This window comes from Thalassophryne amazonica, chromosome 9, assembly GCF_902500255.1.
Source record: "Thalassophryne amazonica chromosome 9, fThaAma1.1, whole genome shotgun sequence".
NCBI lineage: Eukaryota > Metazoa > Chordata > Actinopteri > Batrachoidiformes > Batrachoididae > Thalassophryne > Thalassophryne amazonica.
In genome coordinates, this window is record NC_047111.1 from 63467160 (window position 1) to 63494531 (window position 27372).

The window sequence follows — 27372 nt, forward strand, 5'->3', positions numbered from 1 at the left end:
AAGCAGTGCGCTCTCATTATGTCTTATGTCCAGCCGGGTATAATTAATACAATCACCAGACACTGATAGATGAGATATTGGTATATAATTAGTGAAAATCACGGAGTTGATATAAAAAAATAAAAGGGACCCAATACAGAACTCTGCAGTTAAATAACCCCAGTTAAATTAAAAAAATTAAATACCACACATGGGATTTGAAACTGCAATTTACAAAATATGTGATTAACAGATGGAAACTTTACCACGGATCGGAAACTTTACCACTGCACTACAATTGCTGTCTTATAACAGGAGCGTGAATTGCCTAAAATCAACAAGGAGATAAATGTATGTTTTCAAAAAAGAGAAATTACACAATGTATGGACACACGTCGGGCCGGCCCGCAGCTAAGGTGCACTGTGTGTGGCTGCTGCAGCCTGGTGCAAAGGTGAATGATGTTTTATGTATTTCCATGTGTGGACAGCAGGCAGAGACACACGCCTCATGGAGGAAAATTGTTAGTTCTGTCATGATTCACAGGTAGTCAGGGCACAGCAGGTGGTAGGGAGCAAAATGCAGACACCCAGGCAGGTGGTGGAATAAGAAAAAGGCTTTAATTAAGTAAGTAAGTAATGTTTATTTATATAGCACCTTTCACACACAAGGGAAGTCACAAAGTGCTTCACAAAAGGCACACATAGATAAAAATTCTGTAAAAATACAATTAACATCACAATAAAATAACACTAAGACATTTACAGTGGTCATAAAACAGCCCTCTCACTACTACGAATTGAATGCCTGGAGAAACACATGGGTTTTAAGTTTTCTCTTAAAAACATCAACAGAGTCCAGTGAATGAAGAGACAAAGGGAGATCATTCCAGAGCCTCGGCGCAACGGCCTGGAAAGATCTCCTCTGGTCTTAAAGTGGGTACGAGGGACCCTTAGAAGGTTCTGATCCACTGACCTCAAGCTGTGAGAGGGAGTGTAGGGACATAACAGGTCTCTAATGTAGGGGGGAGCCTGGCCATGCAAAGCTCTAAAAGTCAACACCAGGATTTTAAAATGGAAACAAACGACATTGGGAGCCAATGAAGGGACTTTAAAAAAGGAGAAATATGAGTCCTTTTATTTGTGCAAGACAGCAGCCTTGCTGCAGAATTTTGGACCTGCTCCAGATGGGACAGCTCCTTTTTGTTTAGACAGGAAAACAAACTTGCAGTAGTCCAAACGAGAAGATACAAATGCATGAATAATCAACTCAAGATCATCTTTTGAAATAATTGATCTGTGTTTGGAAATCTTCTTCAACTGGTAGAAACAATTTTTGGTTAGCTGCCTGGAATGATGCTCAAATGACATTTCTTTATCAAAGATAATGCCTACATTTCTCAGGGTTTTGCAGATGAGCTCAAAAGACCTAAATACTGTTTAATCCCCAGAATTACATCATTGGGGGAAACCACCAGCACCTTGGTTTTATCCGAATTTAACTGCAGGCAATTTTCGCCGAGCCATTGTTTTTTTTTTTCTCAAGGCAGTCCAATTTCTGGATCTCAGAGGCTTTAAATGAGCAGTAAGTGTCATCAGCAAATAAATGATAACAAACATCAACAAACTCCTGGATAATCTTTCCCAAGGGAAAAACATAGAACATAAACAAAATTGTGCCCAAAACAGAACCCTGGGGTACACCACACATCAAACTGGCAGCATCAGAAATGATCTGATTTGCAGTGACACTAAAACTATGACCTTACAAACAACAGGTGAACTGCGTAGTCTTGTTTGAAGGATTTTATGATCGACTGTCAAATGCGAAGGAGAGATCTAATAAGACTAGAACGGTGCATTTTTTTGGACAGTTCACTCGCCTGGCATAAATGTTTTATTATTGCTGTTAACAGCTCTCGCTGCATCCCACAATCAAGTTTTATGTCTCTTTTTTTCAGGACAACCTGTACTTTCAGAATATATATGCCATCCGGAAGCGAACATCAAACAAACTTTCATAGTATATTTGTTTACTGTTCAGCAAGTTTGTGAACGTTCATGTAATGTTTGTGATGTCTGTCTAATGTTTGCATGGAAGCGAAAATTTGCGAACATCAACTGAACGTTCATAGAATGTTCATTTACTGTTCAGCAAATTTGCAAATGTTCATTTAATGTTTGTGATGTTTGTCTAATGTTTGCATGGAAGCAAACATTAGACAAACATGTAAGCAAACATTTGCAAAAATCAATCAAATGTTCATAGAATGCATGCTTAATGTTCAGTGTGTTTGCGAACATTCACATAATGTTCATGTTGTATGTGTAAAGCTTGCCTCTAAAGAAAAGTGTGTGTGTGTATATATATATATATATATGTAAAATTTCACATTACAGGAAACCATTAATTTAATTTTGGACTCCTGAGTTACATACATTTTGCCAAATTTTATAAAAGCATATCTTTAGCATTTTTGTAAATAAGGAAAAATACATTAAAGGTATTAAAAATTGATTTACAAAATAATGTTTTCAACATGCATGAGCAGGAAGCATTGACATTTTAATAAAACAGCTCACAGACAAATAATATTTTTACTAGTCACTTCACAACTTGCAGTTCAAACAAGTTTTTAAACAAACATGCTGAACATGAGATGAATATAACAGTCACACACGTTACAGTGGCAGAAATCAACTACATTTCACATTTCCAGAATGAACATTTGTCCAGGGTTTAGTGTTTCACTCAGGCCTCATTTGAGGATGACTTCATGTCACAGTTGAACAGTGTTTGCTGGGAATTGTTACCATAACAGCATATTTCTTGCTTTCTGATTCCTTTAATATCAGCTGCTTAATTCATGTTTGCAGTGAGGCATGATGTTATAATTATCCAGGGTATAACATGTACATTGTACACAATATAATTGTAACACCTGGATACAATCCTTTCTGTATGTAAAATGCAACATACTCATTCTGGTAAAAAAAAAAAAAAGCATCAGTGATCATTGTGTAGAATTTCCTGTAATCACATTATACATTCAAGTATTGCCAATTAAGTTAACACATTTCTAGCAAAAGCGTTTGGTTCCTTTTTTGGTTAAAGGTAAAGGCAGAGCAGGTTTATCAGCTCAGAGAAATGCTGTCTCACAAAACTAGTGTAATAATTGGGTCAGAACGTCTGAAACACTATAGTGCTTTATTTTAAAAAACGTTTGACCAACATTGTCAGAGGATACAATTCAAATGAATTTATTTTATTTAAAGTAGTTTGTGTACATAGATCTATTTACTATTAAATGATTTTGTTAATATACTTGCTGCTTCACAGTTGCTTGCAGTGCTGCTCACGAACCAGTTGGTGGCAGTAGTGCACCGAGTTGGGTTAAAACCCGCTGTTTAACAGAACAGAAGAAGAAGACTTAGCTGAGTTACAGCACTCAACTCTGTTCTGTTTTAGCAAATAAAAGTTTGTGTTCCACAAATTAATTTGCCTGTTCAATCTCTATACTATGATTAAGAGACCACTGAGAGCAGAAGAGGAGACTAACGCTGGATGCTCGTCGACTGGGTTTCCTCACGAAGAAACACCACATAGCTACCATCAGGTAGCCTTTGTGCCGTGATATCGACACTGAATATCAAAAGACACTTTAAGGTAACGGAACCTGATGTGAGCACAAACTTGTTTTAGCCAGAAATAATAAAACTTGCTTGAAGCTTGATTATGCCAGCCATGGATTAATGGGAACCAAACCAACACATTTTTGACTAGCACACAGCGAGGCACAGGCCTAATTAATATTTTGACTAAAAAATGACTAAAATATATACTTTGTGTTTTATTAGCTGTTGCCACAATTGAAGTTTAAGTAATGTCAGTGCCCAGAAAGAGACTTTATGAAGATAAGTTTGTGATAATATTTTTAGATTATTGCTTGTTCCCCCCCAACAGCAACCATGCCGGCTGCCGTAAGAGTTGTTGAATCAGTGAATCCTCCATCTGATCAGTGGGTTGAGTGTGTGCCTGCAGTTGATTCACATCAGCCTGATCCTTATGCAGAGGTTTGTACTGTAATGGTTAAATAAGACTGTATAGTGTCTTGTGCCAGTAGATTGTAAAATTCACATTCAGCAAGCAAAATATTCAAACATTTCTGGCAAGAAATACTCTGTTCTATTTGGGGTATAATTTGAAAATAGAGTAAAATCTGTCAGTAAAGAAGTTGTATATGCTAACTTTCCTTCCTTAAAGAAATAATTTACAGGCCCTGTTACTCAATAAACATGTTTATTTATTGCTGATATAAAGTTTCAGAATTTCTTATATAAAACTTATATAAAAAAATCTGTGTCCCTTGCATAATGTTTCATTTGCATAGTGTGTGCATACTTTCTATGGTACCATACACTTGAAACATAAGGACTTCTATGCTGTACTACTGAGGTTTACCACCTTATCTGGAGCGGAAAAACTGACCTGTCCCTACAAAGAAATTAATTTTTGGAGATTCTTTTGGTGGGTAACTAGAGCTGAGAAAGCACCAGAATGCATTTGAGATTTCACATTTTTCTGGGGGACAACCACCAGACCCCGCCAGGGCCTTGCCAAGAACTGTCAGGGTTTTTTTTTCCATGCATGGCTCACTTTCATCACTTAGTTCATTCACAGATTTGTCCATGCTCATGATGAAAGGTCAACAGCATTGGCTTAATCATTTGTGAAGCATAGGATTTAATAAAGTGAGAACTTCTGTATTAAGGTTGTAACATGTGGATCTATATACATTTTGTGTTCCAGGAGAAGCAGAATGACATCATTCACAATATCAAACAGCTGAATGACAAAGTTCATGCACTGCATCCTTGGACCGTCCTTGAAAGTGTCGGTTCCCAGACATACCAAGAGAGAGAACAATGTGGGCTCTGCTGGGACGATCAACCGAAGAATGGCCAGCTAAACCAGAAGTGTGGGCTTAAACCAATTACAAGCAGTGCCTGGAAGTAATGGGCCTTCCAGTGAAGTCACTTGAAGAAGTGAGTTAATGTATTTTCTGTTTGTTAGATCCTCTTCACTTCAATAAAGTTTTGCTGTTTTTTTTTTTTTTTTTTACACAGTACATTATGAAACATGCTGTATTTATGGAAACTAGTAACTAAAGGGCCTTTCACATTGTATGATTTATACGCGTCAGGCAACACCTCCCAATGCGTTGTCAGTCGCGTTGTGTCAACGCCTCCCTATGCCCTGACATGTCACATGCAGCAGGGGGGCGGAGATTTTCACTCTGATTTTTTTCCAGAGGAAGGCTGAATGATCGCCATGTTGTATGTGTATCGATGAACCAAAAAAAAGCTTTAATATAGCAAATTGATTCCACAATCAAAATAATTTTGGGGTTAAAAAAAATTTGCAAGGATTTTTCTTCAGAAAACTGCTCTGTGTAAATGAACAGTCCTGTGACTCATTTCTGTTTCGTAGAGATCAGTGGTTTCTGCCACTAGTCTTCCATGTTTGGACCTGACACGTTTCTATTGGACAGTGCGAAGCTTTGTCACAGTTCAGAGCGCCGAACGCTGGATTTGGTTGAACTTTGAATGTCAGCCTGTCGACAAGCAGGAATGCGCACGTGTGTGGAGAAAAAGATTATGTTGTTTTGCCCCTGTCTTAAAGTAACCCTAATGATGTACTTGTTATTATTACACTGATTGCACAACTTTGTTTTTTTAGCCACTAACGACTGGGAGTGAAGCATGCTGGGGTCATTCTGAACTGGGAGTGAAGAACTGCTTTTATTATGTTTTTGTAAAAGGAAATACCTTTTTGATGCCTGTTGATTAAAGGAATTATGTGCGCCAGGGAGTTTGAAATGGCCACTCACCCTCCCTTTGCGCACACACTAGAAAAGAGGGGGCAGAGCCATGCTCCGACAGAGTCTGCTGCGGGTTTACGTACGAACGCCCAGCCGGTTGACAAGCGCACTCTGCCGAAGGTGTTGGCTCTCCACCTTAAAGGCGTCACGGTAAGAGAGAAAGAGATGTTTCATGCGCTGCAACCACTTGTGCTTGATGTAACTGCTTTTGTGGGGAATAAATATACGCCTTTTTGTTCTAGCAAAATGCAGTCTGTGTGATCATTTCTGTGTGCCGATCTGACCGAACCTTGTTTCAAAACATTTGTGGCGTTGTCGGCAGGATACGGTTACGCTCAGACTACACACAGAAATGTCTTGCTTTAGATTGGGAAAGAGAGATGCGGAGGTGGCATCTCAGCAGGAGTCTTGCTTTAGATTGGGAAAGAAGGATGCAGAGGAGGCATCTCAACAGGAAGAAGTGGTCCCTGGGTGGGATGGGATCACTTCTAAAGAAATAGGCCAGCTTCTACGGCGACGTGGGGGACGCCCTGGGTCGTGGACTGGAGCAATTCCCACCGCGACTCCACCGGTTTTATGTGAGATGTTAAAACGGGTGGAGGTTAAAGAGAAAGCTCCATTGGGAGGTATTTTAGAGATGATGATGGATTTGTGTGCACTCATTTTGACACGTCTGTCATGTTCAGGAATGTTAAACACACCTGCTGTCTTGAGTCTTGATTTACAATGAATTAGTTGCAGAAATGTTATATGTGGAAAGTGGGAATTTATTGTTACTAGTACTGTATTTTCTGGTGTATAAGTTGCACCTGTTTAAAAAAAAAAGAAGCCTCTTGGATTAAATCAGTTCAAGTTACTTCGGCTTTAGTGGACACAGGAGCGGAGGCCTCATTAATTCATGGCAATCCAGAAAAAATTCAGGGACCAGCTCAGACCAGTACAGGTTCAAACTGATAATGGTACTCATTTTACGGGGAATAAAGTAAAAGAGTGGGCCAAAGAACATCATGTTGAATGGATTTATCATATTCCCTATTACCCGCAAGCGGCGGGACTAGTAGAACGAATGAATGGGCTCCTTAAAGACCCTATTGAAGCTGTCAAAAGATCGCACAATGCGACAATGGAAACAGGACTTGACTACTGCAGTGGATCAGTTAAACAATCGACCTATAGGGTCCGGATCCACACCATTGATAAGGATGATTTCAGGAGAAATGATAGAGCATACTACTGACAGCATCAAAATGTGGAAAATTGATCCACAAGCGGAATTACCTGTCAGAGCAACTCCAGGCTCAGCAGGACTGGATTTGAGAACATTGGCAACTGTTACATTGGTACCTCACCAAATTCAAGTGGTAAAAACAGGACTAGGTTTACAGTGTCCAAAAGGGACATATGGGCATGTCCTGCCACGTAGTGGTCTATCACTCAAAGGGCTAACTATTCAAGCCGGAGTGATAGATGCAGATTATCAAGGTGAAATTGGAGTGGTTTGTAGATTGTTTGGAGAACAACCTATGATATTGAACAAAGGAGATAAAATTGCTCAATTGGTAATCAAGCCTTGTGAAATGGGAATGGTACAGGAAATACCAAAACCTGTAGTGATAACTACAAGAGGAACACAAGGTTTTGGTTCCTCAGATCAAGCAGGTGCCAAAGTTTGGGTTAAACAACCTAACGGACCGCCTAAGGCGGCAGAAATTATAGCTCAAGGGAATAATGCAACTGTTAGTATACTCTATCAGGGTGAAGAAAAATGGGTAAATGTGCCTGTATCAAAGTGTTATGTAAGAGAAGACTAACCGTTGTCATTCTACCCGTAGTTACACTTGTGTTGTCTAGGCTTGATGCCCTGGTGGGAGTTGCTGATCGGGTGATCAAGAACCACAGGAGGTGGGCGTCGTCATGGCAACCAGTGGAAGCCCCGGGATTGGAGGTGTCGGCTGCTGGGTCATACTCCTCCTTGTAGGTGGTGCCATGGTCCCCTGTTGCTGGGGAATGACAGAAGGACATCAACTGGTGGTTGCTGATCAAGTGGTGACTCTTTCATGGAAAAACAGCACCCAAAGCAGGACCCAAGACAATTTTACTTGTGCAGCTAATGAACAATGTTCATTTGGAAATTTGACTAGTGATTGTACTATCTACAAATGTAGACAATGTTATAAGAATTACAATATACCAGTGATAGGTAAAGGGTGTCAACTGATTATATCATCTTTAGTACATGTATGCATCAACTGTGAAAACAAAGGTATATTGGCAAATTACCTTTCCAAAGATTCCAATTTGCAAAAGACGTCGAAGGGCGTGGTATGACACTCTATTAGGAGGAACAGGAACTGTCTTAGGAGTATCAAACACAGTTGATAATGAAGTGACCAGAACAATGTTATCAAACACAGGGAAATATTCGTCTCAAGTAATCCATCAGGTAGGAGAATGGTTGCCTAAAGCCTTAGTAGGGCAAGTACAAAATACTAATTTGTGGCAAAAGAATTTCAAATGGCAATTGGCATTATGGAATGAAACATTTAATGTCTTCCAAAATTTATCTCATATGGGAAATTGGACAGCATGTGCTATACAAACTCTTCATGCTGAAGCTCAAAGAGAAAGATTTCAGCGTATACTTACCACAGGGAACTATCATGATTGGAAATTGATTTGGAATATAACTGATACCTTATGGTTAAAGTTACATCCAGAATTTACACAGTGTAATGAAACAGTATGTACTGGACACTGGACCCAGTACAATGTGACACAACCAAAGGTTGTTTGTAAATATCAAGTGTTACCGGTAATTACGACTAATGGCTATTGGTTCTTGCATATGGATGGAGAGTGGTTAGAACCAAAAACTAATACGACTTTTGATACCAAAATGTGTGATACCACAGATAAAGGTATGGCCTGTGTGCTGCAAATGGGATATGCCAATCCATGTCTAACCGACTCAGAGGTTGTACTTTGTGATTGGACCAGGGAAACACCAAGAGAAATGTTGTGGCAAATTGGCCCACATGCTCTGTGTGTTGCAACAATGAGAAACAATTCACAAGTACCTTCGGTTCCGTTTACTGGCTGCCTGAACAATGTGCACTTATGGCATTGGGGAAACCGGACGTATCGTTTGACTAATTATTCTGTATCGAGTCGGCTGACTTCGGTACAATGGGATGTATTGCATTCCCCATGGAGTCTTTCCCTGGAGCGTTTCAAATGCGCATTGGAACAATCTACGGAAATTCAGCAATTAATAGTCACATACGTCCAACGTCTCCAGTCTCATGGTGTCTACATTGATAGCTAGTGACCGGGTCAAACATGTGGCAAAATTAGTACAGCAAGCATCAGCACACCATTGGTGGGATATCTTTTCAGGGATGTCTGTCACTGCCAGGAGTACCTTAGTGCCACCTTTGATAATATTAATTATAGCAATATGTGTGATGACTTTTTGTAACATTTTTACATGTATCTATGTTATACGTTTAAGGCGAGAGGTGGAATGGGTAATATTTCAACGAATGAGATGAAATTAACTTTAATTCATGATCCTTTTGGAGTGAACGAATACAATGTCACATTAGACCCCACAACATCGGGTTTTGTATATGAGTATATTGTTTGGAACAGGTATAATCAAGACTATATTACTCAAAATTTTGTTTGTGAATCACTAGAAGAAATGTGGGAAATGCTATGGCAGGTCCAGGATTACCTGAATCTGCTAGTGGTTACATAAATTGACTGGTGCAAAACACTAAGAGTGGAATGTGTGGAGAAAAAGATTATGTTGTTTTGCCCCTGTCTTAAAGTAACCCTAATGATGTACTTGTTATTATTACACTGATTGCACAACTTTGTTTTTTTTTTAGCCACTAACGACTGGGAGTGAAGCATGCTGGGGTCATTCTGAACTGGGAGTGAAGAACTGCTTTTATTATGTTTTTGTAAAAGGAAATACCTTTTTGATGCCTGTTGATTAAAGGAATTATGTGCGCCAGGGAGTTTGAAATGGCCACTCACCCTCCCTTTGCGCACACACTAGAAAAGAGGGGGCAGAGCCATGCTCCGACAGAGTCTGCTGCGGGTTTACGTACGAACGCCCAGCCGGTTGACAAGCGCACTCTGCCGAAGGTGTTGGCTCTCCACCTTAAAGGCGTCACGGTAAGAGAGAAAGAGATGTTTCATGCGCTGCAACCACTTGTGCTTGATGTAACTGCTTTTGTGGGGAATAAATATACGCCTTTTTGTTCTAGCAAAATGCAGTCTGTGTGATCATTTCTGTGTGCCGATCTGACCGAACCTTGTTTCAAAACAGCATGCTCCCAGCAGAAGTGTCTGTTTTAGCTCGGCTTTTGATGCAACACTTCTGACGCCTGTAAAAAGCTAGGTGTTTCATTGAAAATAATGCTTTTTAGACCGATTTGTGATGCCTCTGATGCTTCCAAAGCATGTGGTGTGAAAGGCCCTTTACACAATAGCAGTGGGTACAGAGGATTAATCATTTATGTCTGATCTGCTTTCACCAGTGTGGTATACCTCGCTGATAACTAACTTGAGAAAATTCTGCAAGTAAAATAAACAACTTGTTAAAAATATAGGCCCTATGCAATAAGGTGTTGAGTTGAATACCAGTTATGACCATGCCGCTCAAATTATACGGTATCTGAACAGTAAATATATATATATAATTGGTTATGACTAACAATGTAAATTTTCAACTTGCACCTCAAGAGTACTAATGACAGACTTGATGGTGAGGACAAGGGAACCAGGCACCAAAGGAATGCCCTAATCAATACCTTAACTGCATACACCCCTGGAATGGAACAAGGGAAGGATACGGCAACAAGCATCGTCAGGGGCGGCTTGTACGCTTCGGCTCCTGTTTATCTTTGGCAGTCAGGACAAGTCAGGAACCGTCAAAGGCAGCCTTGCCAGGGACGTGCCACAAATTTACAGAGTTGTCATGGCGGCTGCAATAAATATCACATCAATGGACAGTACTACCATAATTTCTACAATTGTCCATAATCCGAAGATGTCCTATCCGAGTACAAGTATAGACGGGACCATCCTGAACTTCTTCCTGACCCAGATTACAGGTTTGAGAAACTAACAATCTTGCAAATCTGTCTTTTTTTGGGGGGGGGGGGGGGTTGTGACAGCCAGTCACAGTAGAGATGCACCGTGATGTCTGGTCTCTCTCTGGCTGCTAATGCAACATGGCAGAATCCACTCCAAAACAGCTTCATTTCTGTGTAAATCTAACATGTCTATCATATATTATGTAAAAGCGACTGAAAAACACTTTGAAAATGGAAAACGCTGTTTTCACCACCTGATAACACAAGACATCTTGCAGTGCACACACATCCTGCAGTTGAAGATAACTTCCACATTTTTCAGAAGCTTATGCATGTGCACATGCATGTCCTCCTTTAGATGCCATTAAAATGTAAATAAAATGTTATTGAGTTTATCCTACAACAGCAATATAAACATATAGAGGTGAATATATGTGATACACCGATAACACAATAAAGGGCACATATACGAGGGCTGTCCGTAAAGTATAGGTCCTTTTTATTTTTTTCAAAAACTATATGGATTTCATTCATATGTTTTTACGTCAGACATGCTTGAACCCTCGTGCGCATGCGTGAGTTTTTCCACGCCTGTCGGTGACGTCATTCGCCTGTGAGCACTCCTTGTGGGAGGAGTCGTCCAGCCCCTCGTCGGAATTCCTTTGTCTGAGAAGTTGCTGAGAGACTGGCGCTTTGTTTGATCAAAATTTTTTCTAAACCTGTGAGACACATCGAAGTGGACATGGTTCGAAAAATTAAGCTGGTTTTCAGTGAAATTTTTAACAGCTGGTGAGAGATTTTGAGGTGATTCTGTCGCTTTAAGGACTTTTCACAGTGCGAGACGTCGCGCAGCGCTCTCAGGCAGCGTCATCAGCCTGTTTCAAGCTTAAAACCTCCACATTTCAGGCTCTATTGATCCAGGACGTCGTGAGAGAACAGAGACGTTTCAGAAGAAGTCGGTTTCAGCATTTTATCCGGATATTCCACTGTTAAAGGAGATTTTTTTAATGAAAGACGTGCGGACGGGTCCGCGCGTCGGGACGCAGCCGACGCGGCGCGGCGGCACAGGAAAAACACCTCCGTGTTGATAACCATTTGTTAAAATCCAGTTGGCTTTTGATGGCTTTCAGTGGAGTGAGTATAAGAGAAATTGTTTATCAGCTGGAGATGTTCCAACTTGTCCTCAAGGCTTCCAACAGAGGTGTTTTTCCTGTGACGGAGCGTCGCGGCGGCTGTGAGCCGACGCTGCAATCCGCCCGCACGTCTTTCATTAAAAAAATCTCCTTTAACAGTGGAATATCCGGATAAAATGCTGAAACCGACTTCTTCTGAAACTTCTCTGTTCTCTCACGACGTCCTGGATCAATAGAGCCTGAAATGTGGAGGTTTTAAGCTTGAAACAGGCTGATGACGCTGCCTGAGAGCGCTGCGTGACGTCTCGCACTGTGAAAAGTCCTTAAAGCGACCGAATCACCTCAAAATCTCTCACCAGCTGTTAAAATTTTCACTGAAAACCAGCTTAATTTTTCGAACCATGTCCACTTCGATGTGTCTCACAGGTTTAGAAAAGATTTTGATCAAACAAAGCGCCAGTCTCTCAGCAACTTCTCAGACAAAGGAATTCCGACGAGGGGCTGGACGACTCCTCCCACAAGGAGTGCTCACAGGCGAATGACGTCACCGACAGGCATGGAAAAACTCACGCATGCGCACGAGGGTTCAAGCATGTCTGACGTAAAAACATATGAATGAAATCCATATAGTTTTTGAAAAAAATAAAAAGGACCTATACTTTACGGACAGCCCTCGTATGTATATATATATAATGTATATGTGTTTGCATGCAAACATTACCTGTCCTCATTCTTTATTCATATGATGTTCATGCCATGTTTGCAAACGTTCTCATGCAAACGTTCAATGAACATTCAAAGAATGTTCAGTTTCCGGGTGGGAGTGCTGTTTTATAAGTGTAATAAAGGTTTACAATCAGAAATAAAAAGGAAAAAGTAAAGCGGAAAATAATTTTCCACACCCATTTATTCAAAACACACAGCAAACTATAATAAACAACTGTTTTGACACTTTATAAAGGTAATTTTAGGTCTTGTGTGAAAGACTGTACAACAAAAAGGTTCAAACAATAAACACAAATGCACATTTTGAACAATATATACAAAATGGTCTATGCATTTTGTTTGTCTTCATCTCAAATAAATTTCTGTCTGCTATTACAACCCCTGGCAAAAATTATGGAATCACCGACCTCGGAGGATGTTCATTCAGTTGTTTAATTTTATAGAAAAAAAGCAGATCACAGACGACACAAAACTAAAGTAATTTCAAATGGCAACTTTCTGGCTTCAAGAAACACTATAAGAAATCAGGAAAAAAAAATTGTGGCAGTCAGTAACGGTTACTTTTTTAGACCAAGCAGAGGGAAAAAAATATGGAATCACTCAATTCTGAGGAAAGAAATATGGAATCACCCTGTAAATTTTCATCCCCAAAACTAACACCTGCATCAAATCAGATCTGCTCGTTAGTCTGCATCTAAAAAGGAGTGATCACACCTTGGAGAGCTGTTGCACCAAGTGGACTGACATGAATCATGGCTCCAACATGAGAGATGTCAATTAAAACAAAGGAGAGGATTATCAAACTCTTAAAAGAGGGTCAATCATCACGCAATGTTGCAAAAGATGTTGGTTGTTCACAGTCAGCAGTGTCTAAACTCTGGACCAAATACAAACAACATGGGAAGGTTGTTAAAGGCAAACATACTGGTAGACCAAGGAAGACATCAAAGCGTCAAGACAGAAAACTTAAAGCAATATGTCTCAAAAATCGAAAATGCACAACAAAACAAATGAGGAACAAATGGGAGGAAACTGGAGTCAACCTCTGTGACCGAACTGTAAGAAACCGCCTAAAGGAAATGGGATTTACATACACAAAAGCTAAACGAAAGGCATCATTAACACCTAAACAGAAAAAAACAAGGTTACAATGGGCTAAGGAAAAGCAATCGTGGACTGTGGATGACTGGATGAAAGTCATATTCAGTGATGAATCTCGAATCTGCATTGGGCAAGGTGATGATGCTGGAACTTTTGTTTGGTGCCGTTCCAATGAGATTTATAAAGATGACTGCCTGAAGAGAACATGTAAATTTCCACAGTCATTGATGATATGGGGCTGCATGTCAGGTAAAGGCACTGGGGAGATGGCTGTCATTACATCATCAATAAATGCACAAGTTTACATTGATATTTTGTACACTTTTCTTATCCCATCAATTGAAAGGATGTTTGGGGATGATGAAATCATTTTTCAAGATGATAATGCATCTTGCAATAGAGCAAAGACTATGAAAACATTCCTTGCAAAAAGACACATAGGGTCAATGTCATGGCCTGCAAATAGTCCGGATCTTAATCCAATTGAAAATCTTTGGTGGAAGTTGAAGAAAATGGTCCATGACAAGGCTCCAACCTGCAAAGCTGATCTGGCAACAGCGAGAAAGTTGGAGCCAGATTGATGAAGAGTACTGTTTGTCACTCATTAAGTCCATGCCTCAGAGACTGCAAGCTGTTATAAAAGCCAGAGGTGGTGCAACAAAATACTAGTGATGTGTTGGAGCGTTCTTTTGTTTTTCATGATTCCATAATTTTTTCCTCAGAATTGAGTGATTCCATATTTTTTTCCCTCTGCTTGGTCTAAAAAAGTAACCATTACTGACTGCCACAATTTTTTTCCTGATTTCTTATAGTGTTTCTTAAAGCCAGACGTTACCATTTGAAATTACTTTAGTTTTGTGTCATATCTGTGATCTGCTTTTTTTTCTACAAAATTAAACAACTGAATGAACAGCCTCCGAGGCCGGTGATTCCATAATTTTTGCCAGGTGTTGTACATAAAGGTCACATCCCAAACTTCTACTTCTAAGTTGACTGTGTGTTTATTCTCTCCTGCTCTAAAAGCAGCTTTCACACTTCAAGGCTCATTCACAGGTTGAGGAGCGGCCACTCCCCCTCACTGGTAAACAGTGCTTTATGCCGGAGCGAGAGAGCTTGCCACAGGCTTATCCAATAACATTCACAGGCAAACTAGTGGAGCAATGCTGATACTCACACACTCTTTGTTTGAACACGTGAGATTGTATGAGAGGCCCTCCGTCTGCTCACTTTCACCGACAGGGCGCATTGGAGCCAACAGCCAGGGGGCTATTCAAAAGGGCCAACTGGTAACACATCACTCCTAAAAACAATCTTTGGTTCATCACGTGAGGTAAATCTGCCCTACAATTGGATTTTGGAAAACAATGTGACGGTGAACCAATTCCGATTGGACACTCACATTGTGCACGTCATCGCACAGCTTCTATGAGGAGTACAAAGATGGTGGACGGCTAGCTTGAATGTCCACGGAGTTAACTTTTCAGTAAAAAAAAAAAAGTACGTTTCTAGTAAAATTTGGTCTCAGCAGTTGTATACAACGGCGTTGACCCCAGAGGGTTAAAGAGGACACAAGTTCCCTGAGGTGCAACCTATGGACCTCAAGTTTAGAAAACTTCCACAAACGCTCAGTTTTCCGACATAGTTGCTTCAAATCTCGAATACAGTCATTAAACCAAGGAGCTATGGTCTTCTTAGTCACCAAATTAGATTTAAAAGGTGCAACCTCATCCAAAATGGATTCACAATGACTGTTGAAAGTGTGGGGAAAAAAGCCGTCCACATTACGACACTCCATGAGCAGCTTAGATTCAAACCTGGCTGAGAAACCAGCTGCAGTGTTCTCAGTGATGATGCGCCTCTGTGACCTAATCTCAGGTCGCACAGGCTGAGAAGTGACAGAAAAATCAAATAAAACACACCAGTGATCGCTCATGTGAACATCCTCTATACAGAGGTTGGCAACATTAAGGCCAAGAGAGAAAACCAAGTCAAAAGTGTGGCCTTTCTGATGTGTGGGACCAGAAACATGCTGCTCAAAATTAAAAGTCTCAGTCAATGTTAAAAGTTCCGTTGCAGGGGAAGAAGTGCTGTCATCAACATGAATATTAAAATCACCAATAATTAAAACATTTTCCAACTTTATTATTGATGAGAAAAAGTCACTAAAGTCCTTTAAAAAGACAGCAGCATGGCGAGGAGTGCGATAAATCAGCACACAATAAAAAGAGTCAGCAGAACCAACTTTAAACACCTGTGATTCAAAAGAGGGAAAGGTTTGAGTGTTCATCACTTTGCAAGTGAAACTGTTCCTGAAGACCATCATGAGACCTCCTCCTTGACGAGAGGGGCGAGGCATCCCAAAAACGGAGCATCCATCAGGACAGAGTTAATTTAAATGAATAAACTCCCCTTCTCTCTGCCATGTCTCCGTGAGGAACAAAAAATCCAAGTTACACCTGATAAAAACTTCAATCAGGGAAAAAGATTTATTTGCAATTGAGCGGACATTCAACAGACCCATCCGAGATGAGGGTGATGTCACAGTCTTCACATCAGCCGGGCACAGCGGGATTGGATGAAGGCACGCGACACAGCTACTCGGTCTCCAGTTGCGTCTAGAAGCCACACGCTGACAGAGAGGTGCAGACACTGGAAGAAACGAACGTCCCAGTGGGTCCAACTCCAGCATCCCACCAGCTCCAGAACACCGGCCGCGAAGACCCCGGCAGAGGGCGATGAGGATGCACCGACTCCACAGCGTGCCTCGAGGAGAGGAATCTCCTGTAGACACCGGTGATCCAGCATGGCGGTCCTCAGATGCAAAGCCGGTCTGCGCCTCACCTGGATGCTGGGCTGGACGCCTCGCATCTGCCTCTTCCTCCTGCTCGGAGCTCGAAACAGCAGCAAGCACTTGGGTGAGTCAGGTGAAAAAATAAACGGTGGAGGAAAAGTTTGACTGTACTTTCCCCAGTCACTAAAAAAGGACTTCTTTGACTCTTTTATGGCAAAAAGAGAGCCACAATTGTAACTCTGGAGAGTAGAGACGTGTCCATGAGATACTTGAGCTGTTATGACCATATTCAATATAAAAACAATAATTCAGGCAGGGTCTGGTACACAGATTATTATATGGTATGTGATTTTGCCAACTTCTGATTGGCCCATTTGCCACTTTCTGAGCTGTACCACATGCCAAGTTGACTGCTGGTAGAGCCGAGTACACCTCGCATGCAGCGTAGTGCTAGCCAATCGAGCGATGCCTTCTATCGATAATGACCAATCAGATAACGAGATACAACTCCTACTTTGGCCCGCTTTGAGTTGCGTTGTGCGTCGTCATGACGATGCCGTGTACACAATGCAGTAAAAAGTAAGGGCACAGAAAAAAAAAAAAACGCTGCTGGCTGCAGCAGCTCCTCGGTCTTCTCTCACAAATGTGTTTAAATACAGTCCATAAAAGTCCTGCTCACAGACTGATTGACAGGACATGTCCACATCAAGTAGAACTCCAGACATCTCCATATTTACTCACAGACGGTTCGTTCACGCGCGGGCGAACACGCATCTAGCATGTGCATCTCGCACACGCATCTCGTGGTCAAAGTAGGAAAGATAAACTATAACAGAACTCAGAGTGCAGACCTGCAGCTCAGCACAAATATAAACTAGAAGATAAATCAGAGTGCACAGTCTGTCTGCAGCCAAACTGCACTCTGATTCCTCTGTGCAGAGAACCTGCAGGCTGCGTTCTCACCTTCTCTCTGCCCCCGCTGCGCACACCTGACACAGACATTCCTGCGTCATCATAACACCACAGGAAGCTCGAGGCAGCCCCGGTGTGAAAGGGGCTTTAGAGATTGTGCTCATGAAGTATTTTGGATCTGTTGGTGCAGTATGACAGTAATAATAAAGAGCTGAAACTTGAGATTGATTTTTCAGTTTTAGTATGTTTGACAAACTCCCAATTTTCTTGTTTACCATATAATAAAACAGTTATAGACTTTTAATTTTGGTGTAGATAACGGACGAAGATAACAAAATCAACAAAATCAACGCGCAAGCAGTGGAAAAGAAAACTTGCAGATCTTAAATACACTGAGTTAATTAGGATGTGATATGGAGCAGGCGTGGTGAGCAGGCAGGAGGAAGGCGTGGACTAACAAAGAGGAGAGGCTATTTGAGACAAGAGAATGCTATGACAGGTGGACAAGGAGGTGGCAAACAAAACTGGGCGTGGCCAACAGAGCTGAGAAGGTGATTGGCAAGAGAGTGGATTGATCTGAGGACGTGACTGATCCAAATGAAACTGGATGTGAAAGCATGAGAACTGAGACAAAGGAGTGCAGTGACAACATGGACATGACAAACAATACTAAAATATCCAAGACTGTATTGAAACTAAACATGAACAGAATCGGGTGAGACAACTAGAAAATCAAAGCTAAAACTAGAACGGAGCTGACATGAATAATATAACTGAAGACAAATGTGGAAAACCTGACAAATAAACTTAGTGACAAAAGTAATCAAAAACAGTGAATCAAAATTAAACTTAACCAGAACAGAATTCAACATGTGGCTGAAGTGTGATGAACAGAAAACAAGCTGTGACAAAATCAATGATGAACAAAAATCAAAGATGGTGGCTCAAAGCCTAAACTTAACCAGAACGGAACTCAAGGTGTGGCTATAGTGTGATGAACAGAAAACAAGCAGCTATGACAAGCAAAATAAACAGATGGTCAAAAAAGCAGACAAAAGGAAATCAATGAAGAGACTGATAACAAAACATAACGGGCGAGGACCGAGCCAGGGTAAAACCTGACAAGTTCATGTCCTTCAAAACACGGTAAGTGTTTCCCAGCTGGTATGTCCAGGAGCAGAGATCTCAACAGCAGCTTCTGTCAGCGGCCCGCTCTCCGTTCAGTGCCCAGAAACAAGTGTCACTCTGTTTCTGTGTTATGTCGCCATTCATTTTAGTTATTTCTTATGGAATTGCGTATGTAGGTGCTGTCATAACTATTAATGTACCTGTCCAGGCGGTGGTCTCTGTGGTTTTAATGTGACACGTCATGTGCACTGAGCCTGTCATTTCCAGTTGTCAGTGTGCTGCGATCAGATGACAGGCCCCTTGCCATGCTGTGTGCGCTCAGACATGATCATATTTCATATTTATTAAACAGCTTTATAATAACCCAGTTTTAAATGGATCGCATATAGGCCATCAGATTAAAAAAAGGCCGATCGTGTTATATGTGAAGGGGCCCTTATCAAACAATGGCGTTGACTCTATTTAAATCATATTGACAACAGAAACTACCCAAATGACCCTGATCAAAAGTTTACAAACCCCAGTCCTTAATACTTGGCCCTTTTAACATCAATGACAGCTTGGAGTCTCTTGGAGTAGTTTTGGATGAGCTTCTTTATTTTATCTGATGTTAAAGCTGCCCATTCTTCCTGGCAAAAAGCCTCCAGTTGGTGTAAATTCCTGGGCTATCTTGCATGAACTGCATGTTTGAGATCTCCCCAGAGTGGCTCAATGATATTGAGGTCAGGAGACTGAGATGGTTTATTCTCCTGTAGCCAATGACAGGTGGATTTTGCCTTGTCGATTTGTGTATTGGATTATTGTCATGTTGGAACGTCCAAGTACATCCCATGTGCAGCTTCCGGGCTGATGGGTGCAAATTTTTGGATCTTCTGATTACATGCTACATGCATCCTGCCATCAATTTTGACCACTTTTCCTGTGCCTTTGTAGCTTACACATCATATTTTCCTTTTTTTTTTTTTTTGATCCCCAAAACATCAGCGGTCCACCTCCTTCACAGTAGGAATGGTGTACCTTTCATCACAGGCCTTGATGACCCTCTCCTAATATATATTTTCCTGGCAGTTGTTGCTGGGATTTTTGCTGGTCTACCTAACTGTGATTTGGTTCTAACAGAATCCCTTATTTTCCACTTCTTAATTAGAGTTTGAACACTGCTGATTGGCATTCTCAATCCCTTGGAAATATTTTTATATCCTTTTCATGTTTTATACAGTTCAATTACATTTCTTTGACGAGTCTTTTGCTTCCCCCCTTTCCCCTGCGCTTCCCAGAACCTTGTCGCCAGCAGAGTTCTGGCATTTCAAAGCCATGTAAACAATGGCTAGGGAGGATGGCACAGATTCAGCGAGTTCATGAGCGATTACGATGATCAGTGTTGCCACAGTTACTTTGAAAAAGTAATCCAATTACTGATTACTCTTTAAAAAATGAACTTTGTTACTTTACGGGATTACTCAGTTTTAAAAACGAAGTTAGATTACTAGTTACTTTATTAATTAGTGTTCCTTGGTCTAATATCTATCTGTGGTAAATAATCTCATCAAAATCCGGGTGGTAGTTTTGATGTAATCTTGCTAAAACACAGACAGGCAGACAAATAAATTAACAAATAAACAAGAGCAATCAGAGATTTCTGATGTCCACCAATCCAGATCCAGATCACCTCCAAAATTCAGTGGAGTTTTCCATGCCCTCATATCTGTCTTTGGTGCAAATTCAGTGAGAATCCATGAAGCAGTTTTGACATAATCCTTCTACACCTATATAAAGGGAAAGTTTGATCCAGAATCCGGATCCGGATTATTATTCAAAAATCATACATTGTGATTTCCAGATTTTTTTTTTTTTTTTTTAGATTATGTCTCTCACAGTGGACATACACCTAAGATGAAAATTTCAGACCCCTCCATGATTTCTAAGTGGGGGAACTTGCAAAACCGCAGGGTGTTCAAATATTTATTTTCCTCACTGTATCTGTAATGAAAATTTAGAGAGAATCTGTGAAGTAGTTTTGACGTAATCCTTCAAAGCCAATATAAAGTGAAACTTGATCCAGAAAACGGATCTGTATCCGGATTGCCTCCAAAATTCAGTGCAGTCTTCCATGCTCTATTATCTATCTGTGGTGCACATTTGGTGAGAATCCGTGAAGTAGTTTGGATGTAATCCTTGAAAGCCTAGATAAGATAAGATAAAACTTTAGATAAAGTGAATCTTGATCCAGAATCTGGAACCAGATCCAGATCACCTCCAAAATTCAGTGGAATCTTCCATGGCCTAATATGTATCTGTGCTGAAAATTTCATCAAAATCCTTGATGCAGTTTTGATGCAATCCTTCAAAGGGTATATAAAGTTGAATCTTGATCCAGAATCTGGATCCGGATCACCTCCAAAATTTAATGGTGTCTTCCATGGCCAAATGTGTATCCGTGGTGAAAATTTGGTGAGAATCTGTGAAGTAGTTTTGATGTAATCCTTCAAAGCCTACATAAAGTGAATCTTGATCCAAAATCTGGATCCAGATCTGCATTGCCTCCAAAATCAGTGGAGTCTTCCATGCCCTGATATCTATCTGTGGTGCAAATTTGGTGAGAGTCTGTGAAGTAGTTTTATCCTTCATTGTAATCTTTAATTCAATTTAATTTAATTTAATTCAATGCTTTAATTCATTTGAAAGCTTGACTCTTAGTCTTGTCCATCCAAATTGGAAGTCCCAAAAACCAGTTTTATTTGTTATTATCTATCGTCCACCTGGTCGTTACTGTGAGTTTCTCTGTGAATTTTCAGACCTTTTGTCTGACTTAGTGCTTAGCTCAGATAAGATTATTATAGTGGGCGATTTTAACATCCACACAGATGCTGAGAATAACAGCCTCAACACTACATTTAATATATTATTAGACTCTATTGGCTTTGCTCAAAATGTAAATGAGTCCACCCACCACTTTAATCATATCTTAGATCTTGTTCTGACTTATGGTATGGAAATAGAAGACTTAACAGTATTCCCTGAAAACTCCCTTCTGTCTGATCATTTCTTAATAACATTTACATTTACTCTGATGGACTACCCAGCAGTGGGGAATAAGTTTCATTACACTAGAAGTCTTTCAGGAAGCGCTGTAACTAGGTTTAAGGATATGATTCCTTCTTTATGTTCTCTAATGCCATATACCAACACAGTGCAGAGTAGCTACCTAAACTCTGTAAGTGAGATAGAGTATCTCATCAATAGTTTTACATCCTCATTGAAGACAACTTTGGATGCTGTAGCTCCTCTGAAAAAGAGAGCTTTAAATCAGAAGTGCCTGACTCCGTGGTATAACTCACAAACTCGTAGCTTAAAGCAGATAACCCGTAAGTTGGAGAGGAAATGGCGTCTCACTAATTTAGAAGATCTTCACTTAGCCTGGAAAAAGAGTCTGTTGCTCTATAAAAAAAAGCCCTCCGTAAAGCTAGGACATCTTTCTACTCATCACTAATTGAAGAAAATAAGAACCCCAGGTTTCTTTTCAGCACTGTAGCCAGGCTGACAAACAGTCAGAGCTCTATTGAGCTGAGTATTCCATTAACTTTAACTAGTAATGACTTCATGACTTTCTTTGCTAACAAAATTTTAACTATTAGAGAAAAAATTACTCATAACCATCCCAAAGACGTATCGTTATCTTTGGCTGCTTTCAGTGATGCCGGTATTTGGTTAGACTCTTTCTCTCCGATTGTTCTGTCTGAGTTATTTTCATTAGTTACTTCATCCAAACCATCAACATGTTTATTAGACCCCATTCCTACCAGGCTGCTCAAGGAAGCCCTACCATTATTTAATGCTTCGATCTTAAATATGATCAATCTATCTTTGTTAGTTGGCTATGTACCACAGGCTTTTAAGGTGGCAGTAATTAAACCATTACTTAAAAAGCCATCACTTGACCCAGCTATCTTAGCTAATTATAGGCCAATCTCCAACCTTCCTTTTCTCTCAAAAATTCTTGAAAGGGTAGTTGTAAAACAGCTAACTGATCATCTGCAGAGGAATGGTCTATTTGAAGAGTTTCAGTCAGGTTTTAGAATTCATCATAGTACAGAAACAGCATTAGTGAAGGTTACAAATGATCTTCTTATGGCCTCGGACAGTGGACTCATCTCTGTGCTTGTTCTGTTAGACCTCAGTGCTGCTTTTGATACTGTTGACCATAAAATTTTATTACAGAGATTAGAGCATGCCATAGGTATTAAAGGCACTGCGCTGCGGTGGTTTGAATCATATGTGTCTAATAGATTACAATTTGTTCATGTAAATGGGGAATCTTCTTCACAGACTAAAGTTAATTATGGAGTTCCACAAGGTTCTGTGCTAGGACCAATTTTATTCACTTTATACATGCTTCCCTTAGGCAGTATTATTAGACAGTATTGCTTAAATTTTCATTGTTACGCAGATGATACCCAGCTTTATCTATCCATGAAGCCAGAGGACACACACCAATTAGCTAAACTGCAGGATTGTCTTACAGACATAAAGACATGGATGACCTCTAATTTCCTGCTTTTAAATTCAGATAATACTGAAGTTATTGTACTTGGCCCCACAAATCTTAGAAACATGGTGTCTAACCAGATCCTTACTCTGGATGGCATTACCCTGACCTCTAGTAATACTGTGAGAAATCTTGGAGTCATTTTTGATCAGGATATGTCATTCAAAGCGCATATTAAACAAATATGTAGGACTGCTTTTTTGCATTTACACAATATCTCTAAAATTAGAAAGGTCTGGTCTCAGAGTGATGCTGAAAAATTTATTCATGCATTTATTTCCTCTAGGCTGGACTATTGTAATTCATTATTATCAGGTTGTCCTAAAAGTTCCCTAAAAAGCCTTCAGTTAATTCAAAATGCTGCAGCTAGAGTACTAGCGGGGACTAGAAGGAGAAAGCATATCTCACCCATATTGGCCTCTCTTCATTGGCTTCCTGTTAATTCTAGAATAGAATTTAAAATTCTTCTTCTTACTTATAAGGTTTTGAATAATCAGGTCCCATCTTATCTTAGGGACCTTGTAGTACCATATCACCCCAATAGAGCGCTTCGCTCTCAGACTGCAGGCTTACTTGTAGTTCCTAGGGTTTGTAAGAGTAGAATGGGAGGCAGAGCCTTCAGCTTTCAGGCTCCTCTCCTGTGGAACCAGCTCCCAATTCAGATCAGGGAGACAGACACCCTCTCTCCTTTTAAGATTAGGCTTAAAACTTTCCTTTTTGCTAAAGCTGTTGTGTGGGCCGCCAGAAGAGGATGTACTGCTGGCCCACCACCAAAGGGCGCCCTGCCTGAAGTGCGGGCTTCAGGCACGAGAGGGCGCTGCCGCCACGGACACAGCCGGGAGTGACAGCTGTCACTCATTAATTCCTGACAGCTGTTACACATTCTTCATCATCGCACTCCATAAAGACCAGACGTCATCTCCACCTCATCGCCGAGATATCATACTTCATTGGAGGTAATATCCTCAGCCTTTGTGGAAATATTGAGAATCTGTTTATTGTGAGTGTTTGCAGGAGTTCCGGTCCTTTTGTGGAGGCTGTGCAATACGGCACTCTTTTTCCTCTGAGGACGCGCTGCAAGTATTAAGTGAGAGGTGGAGGTGGCATTCCCACCGCTGTTGTTACTGGGTGTACACACACCCACACTTGACTGTCTTTGTTCTTCGTCAGCAGTACCAGATCCGACAGTCGGGGACGGTGATCACCTGGGAATTCGGGACTTGGCGGCTCCAGTATTCACCAGGTTCTGTGGGGGCGGAAATCGTGTGGTTCCGGCTCTTCTCAGGACAGACGTCTTCTATCCTCGAGCCTGCCCACACGTCACCTTTGTAATTGGACTGTAATTATATTCTGAGATTGTCTGTATGTTCGTTGTGCACGTTTCACAACATTAAATTGTTACCTTTTGGCTCATCTATTGACCGTTCATTTGCGCCCCCTGTTGTGGGTCCGTGTCACTACATTTTCACAACAAAAGCTTATAGTTAGGGCTGGATCAGGTGACCCTGAACCATCCTTTAGTTATGCTGCTATAGACGTAGACTGCTGGGGGGTTCCCATGATGCACTGTTTCTTTCTCTTTTTGCTCTGTATGCACCACTCTGCATTTAATCATTAGTGATCGATCTCTGCTCCCCTCCACAGCATGTCTTTTTCCTGGTTCTCTCCCTCAGCCCCAACCAGTCCCAGCAGAAGACTGCTCCTCCCTGAGCCTGGTTCTGCTGGAGGTTTCTTCCTGTTAAAAGGGAGTTTTTCCTTCCCACTGTAGCCAAGTGCTTGCTCACAGGGGGTCGTTTTGACAGTTGGGGTTTTACATAATTATTGTATGGCCTTGCCTTACAATATAAAGCGCCTTGGGGCAACTGTTTGTTGTGATTTGGCGCTATATAAAAATAAAATTGAATTGAATTGAATTGTAATCCTTCATTGTGTATATAAAGTGAAATCTTGATCCAGAATCCAGATTCGGATCCGGATCATGTCCAAAATTTAATGGAGTCTTCCATGGCCTAATATACGTCAGTGGTGAAACTTCGGTCAGAATCTGAGAAGTAGCTTTGATGTAATCCTTCAAAGACTATACAAGTATAAAGTGAAACTTGATACAGAATCCAGATCACCTCCAAAATTTAATGGAGTCTTTCATGGCCTAATATGTATCCGTGGTGAAAATTCTTTGAGAATCCGTGAAGTATTTTTGATGTAATCCTTCAAAGCCTATTTAAGTGAAACTTGATCGGAATCTGGATCCGGACCCAGATCACCTCCAAAGTTTACTGGAGTCTTCCATGGCCTAATATGTATCTGCATTGAAAATTTCGTCAAAATCCATGCAGTAGTTTTGACATAATCCTGCTAACAGTAATCCTTCACAGCCTATATAAAGTGAAAGTTGATGCAGAATACTTAGTAATGTGTTACATTAATCTGACCGTTTTTTTTCACTAACAAATAATCGAATGCTTTAATCTTTCCAAATCAGTAATCAGATTAAAGTTACTTCTCCAAGTATCCTTGAGTATATTCAAGGATACTCAAGGATATTTGAGGAGTATCCTTTCTCAAGGATACTCAAAAATAACAGTAATTTACATTACTGTTATTGTTGTATTGTGGGTTTTGTATTGAACTGCCCACACTGACCACTTAGCGCTGCAAGCTTTTCTGCAGCAGCTCTGAGATGGAAAAACAGTTGTCGTCTGTCAAATCGCAGTGATGGCTGCACACCTGCACTGAGCTTTACAAATGCATTTTTACACTTTGTTTCCTTTAAAACGCCGCTCTGTGTCCTCACTAAAAAGAGCTGATCTGCACGCATTAACACATACTAATACTTTTTTCCACCAAAATGCACCTAAAGTTTCTTTCTCAGGATGACATGACGTAAAAACGCTGATAAAACTGTCCTACCTGTCAATCTGGTCGTGCTTTTCCATAAATACGTTATCAATTCTTCCTGCTCAGGTGGCCATCCAGGGACGAATCCAAAGGGAAAGGGGTATGGGGAGCATGGCCCCCACAACACCCCTATATTAAACGTCCACTTTTGAAGACATTTTTTCACACTACTAACACTACTTATAAGGTGGTGGTGGGAGGTGATGGTCTAGTGGTTAAGCGTTGGGCTTGAGACCAGAGGATCCTTGGTTCAAATCCCAGCCTGACCGGAATATCACTAAGTGCCCTTTGACAAGGTCCTTAATCCCCTAGTTGCTCCCGGTGTGTAGCGAGCGCCTTGTATGGCAGCACCCTGACATCGGGGTAAATGTGAGGCGTTATTGTAAAGCGCTTTGAGCGTCTGATGCAGATGGAAAAAGCGCTATATAAATGCAGTCCATTTACCATAATAATCATCATACTAATAAAATAATAATATCAAAAACTAAAATGTTGAGAAAGAATTTAAATGTTGCATTTATAAACAATGTAGGTTAGAAACTGTAAGTTTTCCATTAAAGTGTTGTCAACAGTTAAATGAGGTCAAGAAAGACTGACTCTTTTATTTTTTTATAAAACAAATTTGCATGTTCACTGAAGTCAAGAAAGGGAGACTATAAAGTGAGTTTTGGCAAAATGGGTTATCATTTTCATGTTGATGTGGCAGGGGGTGTTGTTGAGAGCTGCTGAAAGTAACTAATGAAGTAACTGTAATCTAACTTAGTTACTTTTAAAATTGAGTAATCAGTAAAGTAACTAAAGCACCGTTTACACATAGACGGTAAACTCTCCCGGAAGCGTCCCGGCAAAGATTTTGCCCCCTCCGGGCCGTTTTAGGCATCAAACGCCGTAGTTCACGCCGGCGTACGGGGGCGTGGTTTGGTTCCGTCTTCACTGGGAATCGTTGAAAAAAATCATTCAACATGTCGAATAATTCCGGGAGCCGACGACGGAGCCTGACGACGGAGACACCGCGAACAACGGCGTTTGATACTTTTTAATTGCCGTGTCATCCTCCCCTTCCTGTAGTCCCGCAGTTTACACCGCCGTAATTGGCGGCCGGCATTGTATCCCTAACCAACGGCGTGTAAAATGACGATAGAGCCCACATCGGCGTCCTCAATGGCGTTTT

The 27372-nt window shown here is 40.8% G+C and overlaps 2 long non-coding RNA genes across 2 annotated transcripts; both read right to left on the bottom strand.

Moving 5' to 3' along the window:
* Positions 1-755: 755 nt before the first annotated feature.
* On the bottom strand, positions 756-26294 carry LOC117516560. Its single transcript, XR_004562464.1, has 4 exons — positions 26284-26294; positions 23413-23423; positions 5512-5517; positions 756-896 (listed from the first exon to the last, which is right to left on the bottom strand). It is a non-coding gene; the product is annotated as an uncharacterized LOC117516560 (long non-coding RNA).
* LOC117516559 lies at positions 7780-18540 on the bottom strand. The gene is made up of 3 exons (XR_004562463.1): positions 18529-18540; positions 12286-12291; positions 7780-7893 (listed from the first exon to the last, which is right to left on the bottom strand). It is a non-coding gene; the product is annotated as an uncharacterized LOC117516559 (long non-coding RNA).
* Positions 26295-27372: the final 1078 nt, after the last annotated feature.